This window comes from Lactuca virosa, chromosome 4, assembly GCF_052849685.1.
Source record: "Lactuca virosa cultivar CGN04683 chromosome 4, Lactuca_virosa_CGN04683_v6, whole genome shotgun sequence".
NCBI classification, from domain to species: domain Eukaryota; kingdom Viridiplantae; phylum Streptophyta; class Magnoliopsida; order Asterales; family Asteraceae; genus Lactuca; species Lactuca virosa.
In genome coordinates, this window is record NC_136429.1 from 139,774,734 (window position 1) to 139,797,960 (window position 23,227).

Below are 23,227 nucleotides of genomic sequence, written 5' to 3' on the forward strand. Positions count from 1 at the left end.
AACACAACCATAGTATTAAAAATCATTGCAATTTACAATGTGTTTGAACAACTTTTAAAAGAAATTACAATGTATTTAAAAGCAATACATGTGAATGCTCCTACACGTGATGTGTCCCTACGTGCCATCTTACTAGATGATTCCTGAAATAGCATGTAAAATGTGCGGTCAACTACCGAAATAGTTGATGTAGTCACAGGTTTATAGCATAACATAGTTTTAAATCATGAAATTAGAATATTGATAAAAGTTTCCATAAATGAAAGTTTGTTGCTAAAATGAGTAATAAAGTTTCCAGTAATAGAAGTTCATTGCTATAATGAGTAAACAATTTTGCATGAACAGTAGTATGTTGCTAAAACGAGTAAACAAGTCTCCATAACAAAGTTCGTTGCTATCATGAGAAATAAAGTCTGTTACCATCATGAGAAACCAAGTTCGATGCTAACATGAGAAACGAGTGTATATGTGTATAATAAACAAACAATGAGTTGTCAACGAAACCTATGACAAACGCCCTATCAAGATCTATGCTTATCATTCCATAAATAGACATGGCAAAAGGCACTCCACATTCGGGTGAGTGAGGAATTGTCATGTTCCTAATAACGCTATCTATAATGACCATTGGCTCAAAGAGTTAATAGTTGAAGTAATGTGTAAGGGACTTAGACGATAAGGTCTAATGTTTCAAAAGTTCAAACACATACATAGCAAAATATAGCAATCAAGTTTGATACAAGTCAAATTAAATAAAACGAACAATAAATAGTTTTCAGACATGCTTTTCCACCCAAAAACGTAAAAACCGAAAATAGGGGTCGAGAATACTCATTCACAATGATCTGAGATGATGCTAACAATGCCTTGAACTAAGTTCCACCTCTGCCACTAACGATTCCTACGACGATGTTACACATTAGTGAGTCTCTATTTGAAATCTAATACTAGCATACTTATCTTATACAATAGAATTATGCCAATAATGTGTCAAAAGATTGATTTTGAATAAGTTACAATATTTTCCTAGAAAATTCAGAATTCCATGAATCAATTTGTTAAATAACAATTTAAGTGGAAAATTTTCATTTTAGAATTGTTAAAATTTAACATTTTAGAAGGCGTTCCAAAGATTAGATATTCAAAAACTTAATCAAATTCATTCTAAAATTTCCCAAACTTTGTATTTCAGTTTTAACAGGAGTCAAAGACCTTAAGATAATTTTTCTTGATTTTTTTATTTGTCTAACAGTTTTTCACCATTTTAATTCCTTGAATAATCACAAAATCATGGAAAAATAGTAAATAATAATCAACAATTCTTAGAATTTTTTTGTAATGGACTCATAGTGTCCGTAATCATGGAAAAATATCAAATGTCACTTTTGATCAATAAAACTCGGTTTTTATAATTTAAATGTGTCTTGCACCAAGAAATTCTAATTAAATATCAAACAATAACTAAAAATCAAAAAACTTTATATTTGTGTTCCAAATGCTTTCAAAGACTTCCATAAATTGTTTCATGAATCTTAGATATGTACAGCTATTTTTCCTTTATTTAACTACTTGAATGAACACAAATTCAAGAAAAATAGAAACCATTTAAGAAAAATTGCCAATCTTTTGGTAGCACTAATATACAATGTATGTGAGTTGGAAAAAATATCAAAAGTGATTTTCAAATAGTGGAGTCAGATTTTTAGATTTATAGGTGTTCAATATTAGGAAAATGGAAATAAATAGCAAAACGTTGAAATAAATCCTCAAACTTTTCACTTTTGGTTATAATATAGTCAAGGGAGTTCTGGTGAGTTTAGATATTTTTCCTCATTTAGTCCATTAAATAAGCATTTAACTCGTGAAAAATAGTAAAAAGTAGGGAAAAATCACTAAAGTTTTTATTTAGTATCCTACTGTAATATAAGAGGTCCTAGTAAAACATCATGATTTATAGGAAAATGTAACTATTTTTCTCGGGTTAGACTATTAACTAAACAAAAATCATGGAAAAATAAAAATGTGTTATGAAAAATTATCAAAATATTTATCTTAGAGTTATGAAAGATCTAGAAGCTGTGAAAATTATTAGATATTCAATACATATCCCAGAACTTAGGTTTATAATTTATTTGAGTTAAACACAAAGAAAATTAAAAATCATTGCAAACAGTGACAAAAATAGGTGAATCTTCAAGGGATATGTTTATTTGTTTTATAAGTTATCCACGAATTTATCTAAGATTTATAGACCTCAGAAAGTATTTTATGTGAATTATTGCTCTATTTTCTTATAATAATTACAATAATTCAAGAAAATGAATTATTTTCTGAAAATTTCCAGATCGGCTTATTTTGTTGTTGGCATTCTATAAAAAAATATATTTGGGCGGAAAAGGAGTTTTGGATATTTTTATGTAAATAAAATCCTTGATGAACACATTTGAAAGCTTTTAGCAATGAACTTTGAACATCAAGTATTTAAGCTCAAGTTCATCACATGAATTATGGTATGAAGATTAGATATTGTTAAAACTTAACATTTTAGAATTGTTAAAACTTAACATTTTAGAATTGTTAAAACTTAACATTTTAGAAGGTGTTCCAAAGATTAGATATTAAAAAACTAAATCAAATTAGTTATAAAAATTCATAAAGTTTGTATTTCAGTTTTAACTGGAGTCAAAGACCTTAAAATAAATTTTCTTGAATTTTTAATTTGTCTAACTTTTTTTCACCATTTTAATTACTTGAGTAATCACAAAATTATGAAAAAATAGTAAATTATCATGAAAAATTCTTAAAAACTTCTTGTAACTGATTCCCAATGTCCCTAAACTGCGAAAATATCAAACGCCACTTTTGATCAATAAAACCAAGTTTTTATAATTTAAATATGTCTAAGAAAGTCTAATTAAATAGAAAAAAGTAATAAAAAATCACAAAAACTTTTTATTTGTGTTCCAAATGCCATCAAAGGCTTTCTGAAAATGTTTCATGAAAATTAGATATATATAGCTATTTTTCCTTTATTTAACTACTTGAATCAACTTAAATTCAAGAAAAATAGCACCCATATAAGAAAAATTACCAATCTTTTTTTACAACTTGTATACAATTTATATGAGTTGGGGAAAATATCAATAGTGATTTTCTAGTAGTGGAGTCTGATTTTTGGATTTATGGGTGTTTAATCTTAGGAGAATAGAAATAAATAGCAAACATTTGAAATAAATCCTCAAACTTTTCACTTTTGGGTAGAATCTAATCAAAGGAGGTCTGGTCAGTTTATATAATTACTGGAATGTTTTAAATATTTTTCCTTATTTATTCCATTAAATAAGGATGTAAATCGTGAAAAATAGTAAATAGTATGGAAGAATCACTAAGCTTTTCATTTAGTATCCTAATGTAATATAAGAGGTCTTGGTAAAATTTCATGATGGGAAACGGTAACTATTTTTCCTCGATTTAGTCCATTAAATACACAAAAATCCTGGAAAATAGAAATAGGTTATGCAAAATTCTCGAAATATTTATCTGAGTTTTATGCAAGATCTAGAAGCCGCAAAAACTCTTACATGTTCATTTCTTATCTCAGAAATTAGTTTTGTGATTTGTTTGAGTTAAACATAAAGAAAATTAAAAAACATGGCAAACAATGTCCCTAGAAGCATGTTGTTGTGTGTGCCTAAATCTCTCTAAGTATCTCATCATCAAAACCATATGTTTCGATGACATTGATTCACCCACTCACGCTGATTGTCTAGCATTGTCTAAACTTTCAAAATGAGATTGCTTGGTCCACATCAAAAAAAAAATATATTGCAAGGCTTGGGTTTTATTTTTTTGGTTAATCGTCTCTTACCTGACTCTGTCCATGTAAGCATGCTTGTCATATGCATCAAGTCTCATGTTTTACTGAAACATCGAGCATAACCCAGTAGCTTATCGTGATTGCATAATCATCATCGTAAGAGATACTTGTATGGTCCTTAAATGAAAAAGGGTTATTCATGTCCTTGATGTCCTAGATTGAGGTATGATTGTAGGATTAGGTGTCTAAGTCATTAACTATAATTGGTATGTACTTGATTTGATAGTAGCATGGTCCTTTTGGGTTGCCTTCACTTTAGCAACTTGACAGGATGAATTATGGAGAGAGAGAGGTTAATAAATGATTTATTAATATGTTATGAGAATAATATATTAATTAGAAATCATATTATTTAATTAGTATTTGATCATAAATTAATTTGGAATTAAGTTTGGGATTAAAGGAACTGATAAAAAGAACGGAGACTGTTTTGCAAATCATTGATAGTTGCAAAACTGGACTGCTGGACTCCTTTGGAATGGAGTGGAAGAAATCTATAGGGATGCCCTATAGAATTCGTCTAAGGCTACTACAATACGTGATCCATGGACTGCTTAAGGCCTAAGCAGGAAATTAGGGTTTCCAGTTGAAAACCCAAGCACCCTCTGCTATTTAAAGACCCCAATACCTCGGGAAATTCGCAACTGCTTGTTGGTTTTAATCCTAGCTGAATTTCTGCTATATTCCCTCATCTCTTCTCTCATCCTCTTGCTACAAGTGTTTGTGAGTCATTAGAGGTGAAACATTTGAGGCACTAAAGCTTTCAAGAGTCAAGATCAATCAAGTAATTCTTGTTATTCCTATATAACAAGCAAGGTAGTCTTCTTAACCCTTTCATATATGAATTTCGAATTATATATGCTAGATCTAGGGTTACTGCTTTGGAATTTCTTTTGCATGTTCAATTAGTGAAAAACTTAGATTCAAAGCAATTAGGGTTGCATGATCACATAGGATGTTGTTATGCTCAAAACCCAACAGTGGTATCAGAGCCTATGATGTTTTTCAATTGAATCTGATGCATTTGTTAACTGTCCAAAGCTGAAGCAAACAAAATTCACAATCTGTCTGCTGAACTCGACGAGTTCAATGAGGAACTCGACGAGTTCACTGCCTGACTCGACGAGTTGACTAGTCAGATGCCTGATTTTTCGATTTTCAGATCTTGTTTGGATTAGGATAATTACCATAATTCGGTTTTAATACCTTAAATTGAATTTTATGAATGGTAATCGGATTTCCTTATCAAATAAGATTGATTTGGGAAAGTTTAGTAATTTAAAATTTAATTAAATGTTTAATTTTGAAATTTTAAATTCTAGAACTCTAGTATTTTAAAAGTTTAAAGTACACCCTTGTACTATTATAAAATTGAAAGTTTAATTTATATATATATATATATATATATATATATATATATATATATATATATATATATATATATATATATGTATGTATAGGAAAAGGTCAGTGTTACCGTTAGTAGGTCTCATTCACGAAGCTGGTCTATAAGGGGTGTTTAAGAAAGTGGCCTGTAAAATAACCGTCATTGGGACATTAATATCTCATTAATAAGTATAATGATAAATATAAAGTAACTAAATGTTTTTATCAATTCCCAATCATACTTACTGTAACATCCCAAAAATATAGTGCAAAACTTTCGTTTTATTTCATTAGTAAAAACCATAAATATCATTGATCATATAAAAATCATAGGCCATGTTTCTCAAAACTAACATAAGATTTGTCAATGTATCAAAATCATATGTCAAACATCAGAGTAATTCCTCCCAGGCTAAAAACTGTGGTGTGCGCTATGCAGTCATCCCGAGCTCTTCCCCTTACGAACAGAAGTACCTGAAACCAAAACTGAAAACTGTAAGCACGAAGCTTAGTGAGTCTCCCCAACTACCATATACCATACACATATCACATAAACATATACTTGGCCCCGCCCCTGCTACATCGGCTTATCATCAGGCATCGATTTTCCCGGCATCGGCCCCACCCGGCATCAAGCCCCGCCTGACCTTGAGAACATCTCGGAATACATATGAACATAATCAAACAATACATATAAACCTAAAGCATATAACATTAACATGTAAACATTCCTTGGTTCCCGCCCCGCATCGGACTGTAATCCGAAAGCATACTAAGATTCCTCGGGAACCGCCCCGGCATCGGATTGAAATCTGGAAACATACAAGTATAAACACATGCAAGAATCACAAAGACATCAAGCATACAAGCATTCCTCGGGACCGCCCCGGCATCGGATCGAAATCCAGAAGAAAACATATAAACTTACATCGAGCCCCGCCCGGCATCAGACCGTAGTCCGGAACTACTACTATCTAAACGGGCCGGCCTTGGTGCCTTAGACACGTTCCTACTAGAGGAAAACTCACCTCTCAAACTGGCTGCTGAAAATCTCGTGTGAGGAATCTCTAGTGGCTGCTCCAACGACTCCTCGGCTATCATTATCACAATAATCACTTAGTCAAAAACTGATAACCCTTCTAAGGGTAAAATGACCATTTCTTATGTCAAGACCCCTTCATGGGTCAACCATGGTCAAGTCAATGTCCCAGTCAAAGTTAACGCTCAGTCCAAGTCAAAGTTAACAATTTGAATTGACTCAACTCGTCGTGTCAATCCCTTGACCCGTCGAGTTCCTTTGCTACTCTTAGTCTTGAAAACACAAACTAACTCATCGAGTCCCTTCACAGACTCGTCGAGTTCCACCTTGTACAGAGTCGAGTTCCATCTTGTACAGACTCGCCGAGTTCCTCGGTCTGATTGAGCCATATCAATGGATTAAGTTCCTATCCTTCAAATCCAAACTCCATACTTCATCTACATACTGGGAATACACTTTTAAGGGTAAAGTTTCCAACTTTACCCGTTATTAGTCCTTTTTAATGGATTTAGCTCAAACCCTAGCTCTCTAGAACATAGATCTTTGTCCAAAAGCCATAATACACTAAACCAAAACATAATATCATAGATCTAGGCCTTGGTCATCATTTGGACACGTAAATTTCCTAGCTTTCCTTCCATGCATGGCCTTTTGGGGCAAAAAATGCCATAATAACGTTTTAAAGCTTGCATGGGGCTTCCATGGTCATAAAGTTTGCACCTTGATGCCATGGAACCCTTTCTAGATCCCAGATCTGAAATGTAAGTCACTTGGGATGTCCAAATCCCAAAGATCAAGATTCTTGAACCAAAACCCTCATAAAAATGGAAGTAAGAAGATCTAATGAACTAATAGCCAAGCTAGAAACTTGATTACCAGAATATGAAGAGGATGGAAGGAAGTCTTTGGATCTACTATCTTCTCCTTGAACCCTCTAGCTCCTTCTTCTTCTTCAAGCTTCAAGAACACACAAAGGTTACTCAAGAATGGCTCACACACTCAGAAACTACTCAAGGGTTTCATGGATTAGGGTTTAAGACTTGGAGGCTAGAAATGAGGCCAAAAGGTGGGATTAAGATGCTTAAATAGGGTGTAAAAGCTGGAAATTAGGGTTTCACTCTGGCAGACCTACTCCCTAAGTCGAGGGCTCTTGACTCGTCGAGTAGATGACTTAAAACCCGCGTCCAAATTCGTTTCTACTCGACGAGTCTAGGGCTCCCAACTCGTCGAGTAGCTCTATATAAATGAATAATTTATAAATAAATGCATACCAGAAACCGGGTGTTACAATTCTCCTCCGCTTGACTTCGACTTCGTCCTCGAAGTCGGCTGCGTCTGGAAACAACTCCGGATAATGCTACCTCATCTCTTCCTTGGGCTCCCAAGTCTACTTATAACCCTTGCGGTGCTGCCACTGCACCTTTACTAGCTGGACACCTTGTTCCACAAGGTTTTCGTCTTGCGATCCAAAATCGCCACCGGCCTCTCTATGTAGTTCAGCCTGTCATCGACCTGAATATCCTCTAAGGGCACAATCGCTGAATCATCCACTAAGCACTTCCGCAACTGGGAAACATGGAAAGTGTTATAGATTTGACTGAGCTCTGCTGGAAGATCCAATCGATATGCCACCTTGCTCACCCGAGCTATAACCCTAAAATGACCAATGTATCTAGGTCCCAGCTTGCCCTGCTTCCGAAACCGGATGACACCTTTCCAAGGTGACACCTTTCCAAGGTGACACCTTCAAGAGGACCATGTCGCCTACCTAAAACTCCATGTCTGAACACCGCTTGTCGGCGTAGCTCTTCTGCCGATTCTGAGCAGTCTGGAGCCTGATCCGGACCTGCTAGATCTGCTCGTTAGTCTTAAGTACTACCTTAGTACTCCCCATGACTCTCTGACCGACCTTGACCCAACAGATTAGGGTCCTACACTTCCTCCTGTAGAGCATATCGAAGGGAGGTCGGTCTATGCTGGAGTGGTCACTGTTGTTATACGAAAATTCCGCTAATGGAAGATACGTATCCCAACTGCCACCTAAAACCAAAACACATGTGCGTAGCATGTCCTCGATAGTCTGTATCGTCCTCTCGCTCTGTCCGTCCATCTGAGGGTGGAAAGCGGTGCTAAAATGGAAATAAGTACTCATATCATCGTGAAACCGCTTCCAAAATGTGGAAGTGAAACGGACATCTCGGTCTGACACCACCGAGACAGGTACTCCATGTCGTGCAACTATCTCACGCATGTAGATCTCGACCAGCTTCTCGGCCGATATGCTCTCCTGGATTGTAATAAAATGACCACTCTTGATCAACCGATCCACAATGACCCATATCGAATCTACTCCACGTGCGCTCCTAGGAAGCTTGGTGATGAAATCCATGGTGATATCCTCCTATTTCCACACGGGAATATCCAACGGCTGCATCTTGTTGTGGGGTCGCTGATGCTCGGCCTTGACCTTTCTGCAGGTCAATCACCTCTCCACATACCACCCTACGTCATGCTTCATACAGGGCCACCAATAATCAGGGCGAAGATCCCGATACATCTTCGTCGTCCCAGGATGGATGGAGAAACTCGACTTGTGGGCCTCATCCATCAGAACATGTCGTACTCAGCCCCAGTACAGAAGTTAGAATCTCGCATGCAGGGTCAACAACCCTTGGTTGTCGTAAACAAATGAGGCCACTCGGCCTACGATCTGCTCGCACTTCTGGCGCTCCTCCTTCAGGCCCTCAGCCTACGCGCTCTCTGATCTGCTCTAGTAATGGAGTAATCACTATCATCCTCAGACAGATGTCTCAAATCGGGGCCGCTACTGCCTTGCGGCTCAGGGCGTCAGCCACCACATTGGCCTTTCCTGGGTGGTAAAGGATCTCACAGTCGTAGTCCTTCACCACATCTAACCTCCGACGCTGCCTCATGTTCAGATTCGGCTGATGCATGAGGTACCTCAAACTCTTGTGGTCCGTGTAAATGGTAGAATGGACCCCATAGAGGTGATACCGCCATATCTTGAGGGCGAACAACACAGCCCCCAGCTCCAAATCATGTGTCGGATAGTTAGCCTTGTGAGGCTTCAAATGCCTCGAAGCGTAAGCTATCACGTGACCCCTCTACATCAATACCACACCCATGCCCGTAATCGAAGTGTCACAATAAACCACGAAGTCATCGATGCCCTACGGTAAAGTCAGGATTGGTGCCTCGCACAACAACTGTCTGAGAGTCTCGAAAGCTGCCTGCTGCTCAGGCCCACAATGGAAGGTCACCGACTTCTTGGTCAGGCGGGTCAAAGGAACAACGACCTTGGAGAAGTCCTGAATAAATCTTCGGTAATAACCCGCTAAACCAAGGAAACTCTGAATCTCAGTTGGAGACCTTGGAATCTCCCACTGTATCACGACCTCTATCTTGGCCGGATCGACCATAATACCCTTCTGGTTGAGAAGGTGCCCAAGAAACTGCACCTCGAGCAACCAGAACTCACACTTGGAGAACTTTGCAAAAAGTCTCTCCCTCCTCAGTGTCTCCAGCACCTCCCTCAAGTGCTCCTTGATGGGTTTTATGTACTCTAACATTCCTATGGTGCACATACAACCCTAATGCTTTGGATCTAAGTTTTTTCTAATTATACATGCAACATTGTTTTTCCAAAGCATAAAGCGTAAACTAGCATGCAAGGCAACATTTGAATCATAAAAACAATTAGAAGATTACCTTGTGTAGTAGCTTGCTTGTCTTTGACCTTTAGGAGCCTAACACCTCAAGTGTGATGCCTCAAATGTCTTATAACAAACCAAGAACAAGAGAATGAACTTGAGAGAGAGGCTTGGGAGATCAAAATCGGCTAGCTAGAACTCTAGAGTGCATGGGGGAGATTTTAGGGTGTTAGGGACTTCTTTTATAGCTTAAGATTACAACCATGCAAACCCTAATGACTCTTCATATTTCTTAGGCCTTTTGGGGTAAACCGTCTTGGACTCTCACATAGGTTTAGTCCAACTCTAATCAACATGAGTCATGAGTCCAACTAGAAGTATTAGTGATTTACCTAGTTAGTCCCTATAACTTTAATTAGTTTCTTTTGATCACTAAATTACTACCAATTAATTCTTGATCAATACTAATTAAATAATGTGATTTCTTAATTAATATATTATACTTATAATATATTAATAAATCACAATAACAACTTCCTCAAATATCCATCCTATCAAATTATTCCAGAGTCTTACAACCCAAATGGACCATGCTATTATCGGGTCAAGTACATACCAATTATAGTTATGGGCTTAGACACCTAATCCAATAGTCTCCCACTTGGATAAGTCTAATAACTATAATTGCCAATGTAGCTTCAAAATCCGGGTAGCAATCGTAGCTCTCTAAAATCCAATGTCGAATCCTGACGCGCCATTTAGATAAGGGATCATATAATCCTCTGGTCTTCAAGATATCATGCATACAAATACATGGAACATAGTCATACTTATTGTCCAGCAGATTGTTTCCTGATTTCTGATTTGTTTGATCTAGAACTTAATTGAGCACATCAATTTAGTCCTGACCGGGCCCGACACATAAGTCAAAACAAAATCATCGAGGGGCCCAATATATCGCTTTTAATCCTCTTAGGATAAAGGAATAGATAAACTTCGACTTATATGCTTGTACTAACTACTTGTTAAATCATACACAACAACATGTTTTATAACATCAAGTTACTGATGCGGTTTCGCACTGTCAATGTACAACCAACTCATAATCAACAACTCATATATCTCGGTTTGAAAGTTATACGATATTATCATCTCACAATCACTCGTGATAAATTCCATGAAGTGATTCATGTGAGTGTGGGTTTAGTCCAATACTCAAATATTATTTCAAGTGCCCTCATGAATGTTTGTAGCAAACTTTTATAATGTCTAACACATTAGGACCCACTAGTAGGAGTAGAAACAATATATTTTCCTTTAAGACTACTTTCAGCAGTTCTTAAAATACCTTGAAGCTTACTTAGAGTCACCTCCTCCTTGTTCATATGATAAGTCATACGAAACTGATCATAACAAGGAGGTAAAGAGTGTAGGATAATGTCAATTGCCAATTCTTCATCAAAATTGACATTCAACTTTATCAAACGGTCCACAAACCTTTGCATCTTTTGCAAGTGGGTCGTGATAGACGCTTCATCCTTCATTTTGGTAGTAATCATGGAGGCAATGATTTCATACCTCTCCTGCCAAGCACTTTGATGATACCTTACCATCAAATCCAGGTGCATTTCATAAGGCCAAAAGTCCTCATAGGACTTCTAAAGCTCAGCAGTCCTAGTAGCAATCATAATACACGACACCTTTGTCACATCCTTCTCATGGGTCTTAAACGCAGCAATTTGTTCGGGAGTATCAGTAGATTCATCAATCTCCATAAGCTCTTTCTCGAGAACATATTGATTGTCCTCGTAGCGAATGGTCATTCGAATGTTTCGAATCCAATCATTGAAGTTCGATCCATCAAAAATGACACTCCCACATAAGTGTTGGATAAGGTGTCTAAGTCCATAACTATTTTTTGGTATGTACTTGACCCAGCTTGGCATGGTCCATTTGGGTTGCATGGAATCACAACAATTGGATAGACAAAATGAGAAAAGGATATTTATCATTTGTTAATATATTATAAATTCTAATATATTAATATGAAATCATATTGTTTAATTAGTATTGATCAATAATTAATTTGGAATTAATTTTGTGATCAAAATAGGCTTATTAAATATATGGGGATTGATTATGTAAATCATTCATTCTTATATAGTGGGCGTATGATCCATGATTCACTAGATTGGGCTAAGTCCCATTGGGTGCTCCGTGGATGCTCCATGGAGGTTAAAACCCCTTGATCATGGAGGAAATGAAAAGCCATGCACATTAGGGTTTACATGGTGTAACCCTACATGTGGTACACTATATAAATAGCCTCATATGGAGCAAAATCAGCAGCTAAGACTAAAGAAAGGAGGGCTAGTCGTATTTGTGCACAAGTGTACTTCTCTCAAGCTATTCCAAGAGTTATGGTGTTGTGTGAAGCATTTGAGGCATCACATTTGGGGTGTTAGGCTCACAAGGTCTTAAGGAATCCAAGCAACAAGATAGGCATGTCATTCTACTAGTTTTTATATTACATGTACCCCCAATCATATGCTAGTTAGGATGAAAACCTTGGAAAATGAATATTTTCATGTATAATTGAGAAAGCATAGATCCAAGGTTTCTAGGGTTGCATGCACACCATAGAAGTGTTAGAATGCTGAAAACCCATCAGTGGTATCATAGCCGAGGTCTGTTTTCATTATACTTGATGAAAATTGCTAAAAAAAGTCGAAATTCTGCTCACTGTTCAGTGAACTCACCGAGTCGATGGGGGGACTCGACGAGTCCAAGTGAAAGTTCATCCTACTCGTCGAGAAGGCTCTTGCACTCGACGAGTAGGAGGCCCTGAGTGCAGAAATTCGAGTTTTATTGCTGGAATTGGAGTAAATCATTACCCTAAACTGTTTTGGACTTATAAAATCTGTTTTTGATGTGGTAATGATTATGCTATTCCATTTTCAAAGGTTATTATTAATGTTTCAAGTTTTATATATGTTTATATATTTTTTGAAAATTGTTGATATGAATGTTCATGCTTATGAGATTGGTAGATCATATGAATTATTTGCAAATTGTTTGTTACTGTAATTCTTGATCTAAATGCCAATTAATGGACTCCATAACTTGTCCTCAAGTTATGGAATTCGAAAAGCCTTTTCTTTAAAACCATTAAGACTCATAAGTTATAGAAATGAAAGGTTTTGAATAGTTTCAAAACTTTCCCTCAAATGTTGGAAATTGTAAAGTCACTTTAGAAAACTTTAATTCCAAACCCTAGAATTTTAAAAGTTTAAAATTCAAACCTTATACTTTATAGTATTATAAGTTAATAATATATATATATATATATATATATATATATATATATATATATATATATATATATAAGATCAAGTCAGTCTTACCGTTAGTAGGCCTCATTCATGAAGCCGGTCTATACGGGGGGGGGGGGGGGGGTATAAGGTTGTTGCCTATAAATGGCAGCTTAATGGGTGTCCACTCTCATTCACCGCTTCCTTGACTGATGGAGGATCGTTAGCCGAACGGGTAGGAAAAAGACTATAATCCTCATTAAAAGTATAATGATTATACTATAACTAAACCTTTTATAAATTCCCAATCTTAGTTACTTTAGGAAAATGTGAAATTGATGCTAACCCACAAAATTACAATTCGCACCTTGCTAAAGTCGTTAGTGGAGCGTGTGTGGTTAACCGACACACTAACTTGGATTTAACAAGGGTGGAAAAGGGTGGCTTAAGGTTTATCATAGATTGGTGGAGCGTGTGTGGTTAACCGGCACATCGGTTAGGTGATAAAATTAAGAGTACCAAGTTAATTTGTATGGTTATTCACACCTTGTTTGTGATCCTCGGTATCCCAGTCACAAACTTGAAGGGCATAATCGAGATTTAAACATGCCATTGAAAAGTTCAATGAATCTCAAAAGATCTAGGAGTTTCAATCCAATTAAAACCTAATAATTTATTTCGTTTTTCATGGTAGAAATTGGTGAATCCTCATTCGCTAACCTTCAAATATTTTATAGCTTGGATTACGGCATCCCTCTTCCAAGTTATAGAGTATTGTGTTGGGTCCTAGCCTTAATATTTCATTTGGGTGTCTTATTAAGGATTCTATATCTAATCTAAACTTGTCTTTCTTCCTTTTCAGATTTCTTCCACCAATGCTTCTGGCTCAAACCCTTCTGGCTCCTTCTCTCTCATGAACCTTTGTGGGAGAGTCATCTTGGACGGTTCCAACTTCAATGATTGGATTATGAACATTAGGATGGTCACTCGTTATGAGGACAAGGAATATCTCCTAGACAAGGAGTTGAAGGAAATCGATGAGTCTTCTGCTACTCCAGAGGAAATTGTTGAGTACACTAGCCATGAGAAGGATGCACCTAAGGTGTCTTGCATCATGTTGGCTACCATGACAGCAGAACTCCAGAAATCCTATGAAGATTTCTACCCTTATGAGATGCACCAGGACCTGATGGAAAGATACCATCAGAGTGCTCGTCAAGAGAGGTATGAAATCATCTCTTCCATGATAACAACCAGGATGAAGGACGGTGAACCCATCACGGGTCAGTTGCAGAAGATGCAAAGGTTTGTGGACCGATAGCTTAAGTTGAATGTGAACTTCCCTGAGGAGCTGGCTATTGGTATCATACTGCACTCCTTACCTCCATGTTATGATCAGTTCCGTATGACCTATCATATGAACAAGGAGGAGGTCACACTTAGCAAACTTCAAGGACTTTTGAGGACAACCAAAAATGGTCTCAAAGGTAAAACGGTTGTATCTACTCCTACCACAGCCCCTGTTCTGGAAATTGGGCAATGTAAAGGGAAAAGGAGGAAGGACTTTTCGAAGGGTACCCAGGTAAAGTCTCTTGATGGCTCCTCTTCGAGTGGAACCAAAGGAGGTTCTGCTACTCCATCTTCCAACCCGAAGGATGCACAATGCTTCTACTGTCAGAAAAAGGGGCACTGGAAGCGAAGCTGCCCCAAGTACTTGCAGGATCTTGAGGATGGGAAAGTGAAACCCACCCATGCAGGTATTTACACTATATTGTCTAATAATTCACCACATACTAGTTCTTGGGTCCTTGATACAGGGTGTGGAATTCACATTTGTTCTGATTTGCAGGCCCTAAAAAGAAGTGAGGATGTGGAGCACGGGAAGATAAACTTGATCATGGGGAATAGGACAGTTTCACCTGTCACCAAGGTTGGAGTTTATTCTTTATTGCTGTTACTCGTCTGAAATGGCGAAAAATATTATTTCTTTTCATGGTTTGTACAAACAAGGATTTACTTTTTCATTTCATAATGAATTTGGTGGTATTAATGCTTTTTATAATGGTGTTCTTTATTTTAAAGCATTACCTTGTGATTTTGTATATGAAACTGTGTCGGTTGTAGACAACTTAGGAAATAATGTTTTGCATATCGATTGTCCCACTAGTTTGGATAAGGCATCCTTGTGGCATTGTCATCTTGGACATGTCAACAAGAAGCACATAGGTCAACTCCAAAAGACTAGAGTCTTGGAGTCATTTGACTTAAAGTCAGATGATAGTTGCGAATCTTGTTTACTTGGAAAAATGACCAAGTCACCCTTCACTGGTACTTATGCTAGGGGTGAGGGTTTGTTGGATCTCATACACACAGATGTGTCTGGACCCTTCAGAACCGCCATAAGGGATGCTAACCGCTTCTATGTGACTTTTACTGATGATTATAGTAGATATGGTTATGTCTACTTAATCAAGAATAAGTCAGAAACCTTTGAGAAATTCAAAGAGTTTAAACAGTAAGTGGAGAATCAGTTGGGCAGGAAGAGAAAGATTCTCCGATCTGATCGAGGTGGTGAGTATCTTAGTATCGAGTTCCTTGACTATCTTAAGGAATGTGGAATTGTTTCACAATTGACACCTCCTAGGACACCACAGCTGAATGGTGTGGCTGAGAGACGCAATCGAACCTTGTTGGACATGGTTCATTCCATGATGAGTCGAGCTTCATTACCAATCTCATTTTGGGGTTATGCCTTAGAGATTGCCGCACATATCCTTAAACTAGTCCCTACTAAGAAGGTTGCCAAAACACCTCACGAGATGTGGACTGGGAAAGTTCCTAATTTAGAGCACATCAAGATTTCGGGTTGCGAGGCTTTCGTGAGGCGCGAGACTCACGACAAGCTCGAACATCGAAGTGAGCAGTGTATTTTCATTGGCTACCCACATAAATCCTTTGGTTACCTCTTCTACAGACCCAGTGAGAATGTGGTCTTTGTGGCAAGGACAAGATTCTTTCGTGAGAGAGAATTCATAAGCCAAGAAAACAGTGGGAGGCAGATTGACCTTGAAAAACTTCAAGAGTCAAGCGGTGAAGGAACCTCAAACACTAGTAATCAACCTGAGGAGGAAATTCTTGTTGATGAGTCCGTACCTCTGAGGCGTTCTACAAGGGTTAGGAACATACCTAAGTTTTATTATGGTTTCCATATTACTACAGAAGGTGATGCATTTATCAGTGATAGTACACTGATAAAAATTGGATGAACCTAACAACTTTAAGGAAGCCATGGCAGGCCCTGAATCTGCCAAGTGGAAAGAGGCTATGGACAACGAGATTCAGTCCATGTATGACAATCAAGTTTGGAACTTGGTTGATAATGTACCGGGTCGTAAGACAGTCGGGTGCAAATGGATCTTCAATAAGAAGACCGACATGGATGGGAATGTACACACTTATAAGACGCGACTGGTTACGAAGGGTTTTACTCAAACTCCGGGAGTTGATTACGATGAAACCTTCTCACCAGTAGCGAAGATTAAGTTCATTAGGGTAATTCTAGCCATTGCTGCATTTCATGATTATGAAATATAGAAAATGGATGTCAAAACCGCTTTCCTTAACGGAATGTTGGCTAAGGATGTTTACATGAATCAGCCAGACGGTTTTGTCGATTTAAATCACCCTAATAGAGTGTGTAAGCTTGAGAAATCCATCTATGGATTAAAACAAGCATCCCGCATATGGAATCTTTGTTTCAATGAAAAGTCAAAGAGTTTGGATTTTCGAGGAGCGAGGATGAGTCCTATGTATATGGTAAGGCTAGTGGGAGTATAGTTAGCTTTGGGAGTATAGTCCTATGAGTCCTATGTATCGTATATGGATGACATACTTGTTGGATTAATGTCTAAGTCCATAACTATATTTGGTATGTACTTGACCCAACCCGGCATGGTCCATTTGGGTTGCACTTCACCGACACAATTTATATGGATAGTCTTTTGAGAATAGTATATTTATGATTTATATTAATATATTATAAGTTCTAATATATTAATATGGAATCATATTATTTAATTAGTATTGATCAAGAATTAATTTAGAATTAATTAAGTGATCAAAAAGAACTAATTAAATATGGACTCTTATATATATGGAATGGGCCAAGTTCATTTAGGTTGGGCTAAGCTTTCATGGATGGTCCATGGAGCTTTTAACCCATGGATCCTATGTAAATGAAAGGTCATGGGTATTAGGGTTTACATGGATGTAACCCAAATCCTCCATAATATATAAAGGGGTCCTTGGCTCACAAAATTGGCACAAGTGTGTGAAAATAAGAGTGGGCCGGTTGTTAGTGTGCATACATATTCTCTCAAGTTCTTCCAAGGTGTTTTGGTGATTTGTGATTCCATTTGAGGCTTCCACACTATTGGGGCTAAGCTCTTAAAGCTTGAAGACATCAAGCTACATCAAAAGGTATGTCATCTAACTAGAACTTTGTAGTATAGGTGCTTCATAATATGCTAGTTAGGATGAAACCTTGGAATAGTTAATATTTGCATGTATAATAGAGAAAAAATAGATCCAAGGTTTATAGGGTTGCATGTACACCATAGGAGTGTTAGAATGCTCAAAACCCAACCGTGGTATCAGAGCCATGGGTTGTTTTCTGTTATATTGATACAAATGTTTATTTTCAAAATTGAAAAAAAAGAAAAAAACATGACGTTTGTCAAATTTTAAGATAATTACTTGTTTTTGTGAAAAACTAATTATTTGTAAAATTTGAATCATTTGCTATATAAGTTGAATTAGGTCAAATTTAGTAAAAGATAAAATGATATGATTATTTTATTAGTTTTAAAAGTTTGATCTAAACAGTTTTTTGAAACCTCCATAAGTTATGGATATGAAAAGGTTTAAAAAAAATTGATTCAAAATTTTTTATGGAGTTACAAAACTTGGTCTTAATGTTTTAAAGAATTCCATAACTTGTTCTTAAGTTATGGAACATGAAAAGTTTCATCATAAAACAAAACATTAAACTCCATAAGTTATGGAATCCAAAAGTTTTTTTTTTTTTTTTTTTGTGTTTCCTTGATTTATGAGTTAGTTTAGATTAATGAAAAAAAATTTGTGTTTTAGTTGTTTTCAATCCTAATTAATCTAGAGGTAGTTCATAAAATGTGTTTTTGTAACTTGTCCTCAAGTTACATAAAAGGTCACATTTATGAATCTTAAAACTCATAAAAGTGTCATAGGTTACATAAAAAAATGAAGAGACTTTTTCATTAAATAGTATTATGACTTCATAACTTGTCCTCAAGTTATGGATGTTTAAGAGTCACTTCTTTAAAAGTGTTATTAAAGAATAAGAGGTTACATAAAAAATGAAGAGTCTTCATTTTAATGAACCATTAAACTCATAAGTTATGAAATGAAAATTTTTTAATAGTTTCAAAAACTTGCCCTCAAGTTTTGGAATTTGTAAAGTTTTCCTATGAATACTTTAATTCCAAGTTAAGCCCTTAGAATTTTAAAAGTTAAAATTCAACCCTTATACTTTATAATATTATAAGTTAATAATATTTATATATATGTATAAGAGCAAGTCGTCTTACCATTAGTAGGCCTCATTCACGAAGCCGGTCTATAAGGGGGGTATAAGGTTACTGCCTATAAAATGGCAGTTTAATGGGTGTCCACTCTCACCCACCGCTTCCTTGAGCGGTGGAGGGTCATTAGCCGAATGGGTAGGACAAGGACTATAATTCTCCCTTCATTAAAAGTATTAATGACAAATACTAAGTAACTAAACATTTATAAATTCCCAATCTTAGTTACTTAGGAAAATGTGAATTTGGTGCTAACCCATGAAATTACACTTTGCACTTTCTTAAGTCAGTTAGTGGAGCGTGTGTGGTTAACCGGCACACTAGCTTGATTTAACAAGGTAGGCAAAGGGTAGCTTAATGTTTATCATAGCATCGGTGGAGCGTGTGTGGTTAACCGGCACATCGATTGAGAGGTAAATATTAAGGGTATCAAGTATATTTGCATGGTTACTTCACACCTTGTTTTGTGATCCTCGGCATCCCAGTCACAAAAACTGAAGGGCACACTCGAGATTGAAACATGCCATTGAAAAGATCAATGAATCTCAAAAGAATCTAGGAGTTTCAAAACCAATTAAAACCTAATAATACATTTCGTTTATCTTGGTGGAAATTGGTGAATCGTCATTCACCTACCTTAAAATATTTTATAGCTTGGATTACGGCATCCCTCTTCCAAGTTATAAAATAGTTTGTTGGGTCCTAGCCTGAATATATCATATTGGGTGTTATATTAAGGACTTAAATCAACTTTACATGAATTTCTCCCATTGTTGATGTCTGGTTTAGACAACAATGATCTTCCCAAACCAAGCTTTCCTAATGAATATGACTTCCCGAGTTTGGCTCATGGAAGTCATACTTCTCTTCCTCCACCTCCTCCAATTATTCTCCCTAACCCACAAGTTCAAGGTCACTCAAACCCTAATGGCAAGCAAGGTCTAGGTGTGATCACATCTTAGAGATGAAGTCACATATTGACAAGCCGGGAGAGTTGGGTGTCAAAGTCTTGAGAAAGTTGGATGTTCAATCACTTTCTAAGTCACATAGTGAGTTCCTTTGGGACTACTATGAAACAGACTATGACATGAACCTAAATGATCATATCTATTTGCTTGGTGCTGCTGAATCAGCAATGATTTGGAACGATAGTAAAGCAAATTTGATTAGGAGATCAACTTCCCAAAAACTTTATGGACAGTGACAATGGTGACACTGGAAATCCAGAAAAAGCATTCTCTTCCCAATGGAAAGGGATTGGCCATAGTCAACCCGGTTGACCAAATGGTAAAGAGAAAGGCTAAGTCTGAGATAGTCTCATTACCAAAGGGTCCATATGTTTATTTTGCCAAAGGAAGGGGCATTGATTGCAAAGCTGCCAAATTTACCTAAGGATGTTAAAGTCAATAAGTTTGACTCTACATCAGGTAGAGCCCATTATCTAACTCTGTTAAGTTCTATTCTGAGATCCTCATTACATGATGTGACTGGGTCACATGTTGATGTTTTAAGAATCAAAGAATAGAGAGAAATATTAAAGGAAGTATATGTTGATTCTGATCGCGAAGGTGGATTTCGATCGCATCAGAATTTTGAGCAGTTGCTTAAGAAGTTATGATATATTTCTAAGGAATAGATAACAACAATTTTCCATGTGGATTGTAAGGATAAGTTTTTCCGCAAAGTTTTAAAATAAAAGAAAATTGTTTAATTTTATTTATTTGAAGTATCCTTACAATGGCATTTGTGGAAAATTGTTGCTTATATGATTCCACTGACAGCAATATTGGAAAATGGATTTGATTCTTTCATTTGTGGTAGTGTCTAAATTTACCAAATCAGGAAAGTTCCTCATCACCCAAGTTTCAATTGGACCGAAACTTGGAATCATGCAAGTTGAATAGTATGATGAATGAGAACTTTCAAGCATTGGAAAATCAAGACTACTTACTTGTTCACATGGATGTGTGAGTCAAGTGAAGGACTAAATGGATCGAGTACACATTCTTGTGCACTGGTCATATCCACCACAAAGCTCGTTAAGACTATTTGATTTACTAAAGTTTAGTAAATATGGTTATACTTACAAGTTTAAGTATAATTCTGAAACATTGGAAAAGTCTCAATGTATGGCAGAACGAATGGGAAGAATCAAATTAGGCAGAAAGATAAAAGTTTCTCAAATCTGAAAAGATGGGAGAGTACTTTAGTATCATGTTTGTGATCATCTTAATGATTTAGAAATCATATCACAATTAGTCCTCTAAAGGTCATCTTAGTGCATTCTTATGACTAAGAAGAGGAGTCATGAATTGTTGAAATGGTTAGATCAGGAAGATGAGTCATACTTCGTTCCAAATCAATTCTTAGAGTCATACTCCAAGATTGTAACTTGAGTGACATATCTTAAAGAAAGGTTTAAAACACTTGTCAAATGTAAGAGTAAAAGTGTCCTACTCTTGTACATTTGAAATTGGTAAGTTGTGATGTTTTGGATAAAACAAAGACCAACTAAGGCCAATTGTGTGAAGTGTTTGTCTTGATAAAGAATCCGCACTATCTCTTGAATATTTGGCAAGATAGTATTATATGTCAAGAGGATAGTGGGAGTCTTAATAATCCTAAAAAGAATTTCAAGAACTAATCAAGAATAAAACCTGAGGTTCTTCACTAGCACACGACTTGAGGTTTATAACCTATCGTGTTGACATATTCTGTGCCCATTCCAGTTAAAGTTGGCTTTGCATAGGAGTTCTGAAAGTTCTCAATTGGTTGCATAACAACTTGGAAGCAATGGCAGGCCCTGTACTGCCAGGTGGCAAGAAGTTAAGATTGCATAAGTTCAGTCCATATGAGTTTGGATTTGTCATTATCCTTGTCTTGTGACTATGGTTTTGACGATTCACATGGATAAGAACACATACACCATAAAATCTAAGGGTCATAAGGTTTCTCTTCGATTCATGAAAATGATGGTGAGGAAACACTTCCACCAAGTAGATTTGAAGCAGATGGCAAAAGGTCTAAACAATTGAGACTATGATTACTGCATCCCTTTTCATAGTTCTGAAATTGTTTAGACACACATGCTTGCTATCTAAGGAAAGGTGTATGATTTTGATAAAGTTTTATCAAAGCATCTCGTATCAGAAATCTGAACTTTGGTAAGAAAGTCAATAAAGTATTGATTTCTAGAAGTCCAGCTGATTTCTGAGTACATGTCAAACCTAGTGGGAGCATAAGTGTTATGCTAATAATCATCATGTTAGTGGGAGCATGATAATTATTGTTAGTGTTGCAAGTTAGCAATGTTAATTATAGAAAACAAAAGTTTCAATTCGTGAGGCTGCAGGGATTGAAAAAGTTGTTTTGCTATAATTAAGGGAGAGGATATACTTCATTTCAGTTCTAAAGGCTTAGATTGAGACCTTAATCATCCTTAGTCAAGAATATATATGTGAATTTCATGTTGGATTGGTTCAACTTAAGGAAATTCTATATATTGCTTTCTCAAAATTCGATTATGATTACGGCATCCCTCTTCATAGTCAAATTTTGAAAACATGGCAAATAAAAATATTGTAGCAAAAGACTGGTCTAGAATCATGTCTTTATGTGAGACATCATGAATCGTGTACCATTTGCTTTGGGTACACGATCGATTGCATGAGCTATAATATTTTTCATTTCTAAATTTTTCCAAATGCCCAGAGGCATTAAGAAGGGAAAAGGTCTAGAATTGGATATGACTAAAATGATTAAGCAATTGTCGAGGACAATCTGAGGTTTACCAAAGATTGGTTGCTCAGGGACAGTTGGAAGTATAGTGCTAATTTTGGAAGGACCATATTGACATATTCTGAAAAGAGGCATCTCTTATTCAGAAGTGATAGTCAAAATGAGAATATGGAGTTGTCTCCATAGGTGGAAGTTATCTGTGTAAGATTAGAAAACTTAATGCAAGAAGCATGTCCAAAGCAATGTACTTTGAATATGAGACTTAGTTTCCATGGAGTTGATCTCCATTGGAATACCTTATAATGACTGTTGACAAGTCTTTGTGACTTTGTACATATTCATTACAGGAGGGTCAGTGCATATAAGTTTAAAATCTAAACAAATTTCGATAAATGATAGGAATTTGAAATTCTCACATTTTTCAATAAGGATTTGGGAGTGTGAAATTAGAATCATTGAAATTATGTTCAATTGGTTTATTTCACAAAGTAAGGATCATAGACAAACATAGAGTGCATACTTGGTGTATGGCAAAGCTATTGTTTAAGAAAAACATAGTGTACATGCTTGGAGCATGGGACAACTAG